At 39.6% G+C, this 3392-nt stretch overlaps 1 protein-coding gene and 1 pseudogene across 1 annotated transcript in view; both read left to right on the top strand.

The window, feature by feature from the left end:
* The window catches only part of LOC124037472 (anoctamin-9), a 190882-nt gene that overhangs the window by 33696 nt on the left and 153794 nt on the right, over window positions 1-3392 (top strand). The gene's annotated exons all lie outside the window — the stretch shown is intronic.
* The window catches only part of LOC124036958, a 41972-nt pseudogene that overhangs the window by 24761 nt on the left and 13819 nt on the right, over window positions 1-3392 (top strand).

Raw genomic sequence — 3392 nt, 5'->3', positions numbered from 1 at the left:
TGTAGCTAGTATATACTGGAATTATGTAGCTAGTATATACTGGAGTTAGTTACTGTAGCTAGTATATACTGGAGTTAGTTACTGTAGCTAGTATATACTGGAGTTAGTTACTGTAGTATATACTGGAGTTAGTTACTGTAGCTAGTATATACTGGAGTTAGTTACTGTAGCTAGTATATATTGGAGTTAGTTAGTGTAGCTAATATATACTGGAGTTATTTACTGTAGCTAGTATATACTGGAGTTAGTTACTGTAGCTAATATATACTGGAGTTAGTTACTGTAGCTAGTATATACTGGAGTTAGTTACTGTAGCTAGTATATACTGGAGTTGTAGCTAGTATATACTGGAGTTAGTTACTGTAGCTAGTATATACTGGAGTTAGTTACTGTAGCTAGTATATACTGGAGTTAGTTACTGTAACTAGTATATACTGGAGTTAGTTACTCTAGCTAGTATATACTGGAGTTAGTTACTGTAGATAGCTAGTATATACTGGAGTTAGTTACTGTAGCTAGTATATACTGGAGTTAGTTACTGTAGCTAGTATATACTGGAGTGAGTTACTGTAGCTAGTATATACTAGAGTTAGTTACTGTAGCTAGTATATACTGGAGTTAGTTACTGTAGCTAGTATATACTGGAGTGAGTTACTGTAGCTAGTATATACTAGAGTGAGTTACTGTAGCTAGTATATACTGGAGTGAGTTACTGTACCTAGTATATACTGGAGTGAGTTACTGTACCTAGTATATACTGGAGTTAGTTATTGTAAATAGTATATGTCAGGATTTGGCCAGGGTTGTTCCGGTTTTTGGTCACTAGATGCCCCCATTGTGCCTTTTGCCCTTTTGTTTTCCCTTGATCCCCATTATTATTTGCACCTGTGCCTCGTTTCCCCTGATTGTATTTAAACCCTTTGTTTTACTCAGTTCTTTGCTCTGTGTTTGTATGTTAGCACCCAGCCCTAGTACTCTGTGAGCTCTTGTTGATCCCGGTGGACTCCTGTTTTTTATTCTTGTTAGTTTGTTTTTGAGTATCTTTTGAGGCTTTTTGTGCTGTGCCTTCCACCTTGTGGATTTGCCTTTTTGTCTTGGAGGATTGCCTTTGTTCTTGGCCAAGATGTTCAAATGTTCATAAATGACCAGCATGGTCAAATAATAATAAGGCAGAACAGTTGAAACTGGAGCAGCAGCATGGCCAGGTGGACTGGGGACAGCAAGGAGCCATCATGTCAGGTAGTCCTGGGGCACGGTCCTAGGGCTCAGGTCAGTTGAAACTGGAGCAGGAGCATGGCCAGGTGGACTGGGGACAGCAAGGAGTCCTCATGTCAGGTAGTCCTGGGACATGGTCCTAGGGCCCAGGCCAGTTGAAACTGGAGCAGCAGCATGGCCAGGTGGACTGGGGACAGCAAGGAGTCATCATGTCAGGTAGTCCTGGGGCATGGTTCTAGGGCTCAGGTCCTCCGAGAGAGAGAAGAAAGAGAGAAGGAGAGAATTAGAGAACGCACACTTAGATTTACACAGGACACCGAATAGGACAGGAGAAGTACTCCAGATAAACAAACTGACCCTAGCCCCCCGACACATAAACTACTGCAGCATAAATACTGGAGGCTGAGACAGGAGGGGTCAGGAGACACTGTGGCCCCATCCGAGGACACCCCCGGACAGGGCCAAACAGGAAGGATATAACCCCACCCACTTTGCCAAAGCACAGCCCCCACACCACTAGAGGGAAATTCTTCAACTGCAGTGTATAATATACAATGACCTAGTTCTGAGTCTCCTCAGACTATTTATTCTATGAGTTGTATTATAAAGTATGTTATGGCCGGGTGGGGTAATTGGTATTACCAAGAATACATATAAAAGCTTTGGGAGCCATGCCATTCTAAAGAGGTTCGTTTTGCCTGTAAGCTTAATGGGAAGATTGTTCCATTTACTTAGACCTGCTTTTATGTTGTTGAGTAATGGGATAAAGTTATCTTTATATATTGGTTGTTTGTTGTCACTTATTAAGCATCCTAAGTATTTAAAAAAATAAATGTTATTGAGTCCACTTAAAAAGGATTCCTGAGTTTTACATTTGTTTTTTATTGCCATGAGATTTTCTCCACGTAAATGTTATCACGAGATTTTTGAGTATCCTGATTTTTTTTAAACAACGGTGGCATTGGTTTTTCTATAATACGATTAGTCAGGTATATCAGGAGATTGTATAAGTTACGTTTGGATCCTATCTAATTCGTTCTAGCCAGTTGAAAATATTTGCCGAATACGAGATGATTATCATTCCCCTAACGTTAGAAGCATCACAAATTATGTCTGGGGTCAGCTTGTCTCTGTTCTCGATGTCTACATTTGGTAAAGCTCTTTTATTTTTCATTTCCATATTTAATCAATTTTGGGTTCTTAAGTGGGGCTCTGTTCATTCTCTATATTCTGTCGCTAAGTGTATTTTCTGCAGGTGTAATTAAGCACATACAGGAGAATGATCCGATATCACTATATCATAGATTTTCAAACCCAGTATATTGTTGAGTGCATTTGGGAAATACCAATTTTGTAAAATCCTGAATAGCTTTTCTTACTTTGAGAAAAAGGAGGAGTCTTTGTAGTTGGGAATAGTAATCAGTTGTGTGGTGACAAGGTAGGGGTGGTACACAGAAGATAGCCCCACCCGTCCTTTGGTCTGATGAGTCCAAATTTGAGATTTTGGTTCCAACCACCATGTCTTTGTGAGACGTTGGCTGTGGGAGAACGGATGATCTCTGCATGTGTGGTTCCCACTGTGAAGCATGGAGGAGGAAGTGTGTGGGTGCTTTACTGGTGACACAATCTGTGATTTATTTAGAAATCAAGGAACACTTAACCAGCATGGCTATCACAGCATTCTCAACTATTACAGATCAGGCATAACTAATCAAATGATCATCAACTCCAATATCAACTCTTACAGATCAGGCATTACTAATCAATTATCAACTCCAATATCAACTATTACAATGGTTAAGTTATGGGTAACAAAATGATAATATAATATATATATATATATATATATATATATATATATATATATATATATATATAACATTGAAGGTCTCCATCATTGCATCTCAAGAGATGGTTCCCTCTCAATTAGCTCTTCACTCAATTAGTTATCCTGTCCATTCAGAGTTCACAACATGGACCTGCCGCACAACCCAAATAAGTACTTAGGCAATGTTTTTTATTAAGATGAGGAAGTAGCCTACACTAACATCCTTCCTTCCTTCCTCCGTAGTTGGTTATCGCACAACAAAGTCATGCATTTGTAAGGACCAGGAAGCGTTAGTATCTCTCAGATGACGTCGGGCTGCAACGAGGGGACAGTTTCATTGTGATCATGT

The sequence above is a fragment of the Oncorhynchus gorbuscha genome, linkage group LG06, assembly GCF_021184085.1.
Source record: "Oncorhynchus gorbuscha isolate QuinsamMale2020 ecotype Even-year linkage group LG06, OgorEven_v1.0, whole genome shotgun sequence".
Classification (NCBI taxonomy): Eukaryota; Metazoa; Chordata; class Actinopteri; order Salmoniformes; family Salmonidae; genus Oncorhynchus; species Oncorhynchus gorbuscha.
This window is presented reverse-complemented; position numbering and strand designations above follow the sequence as displayed.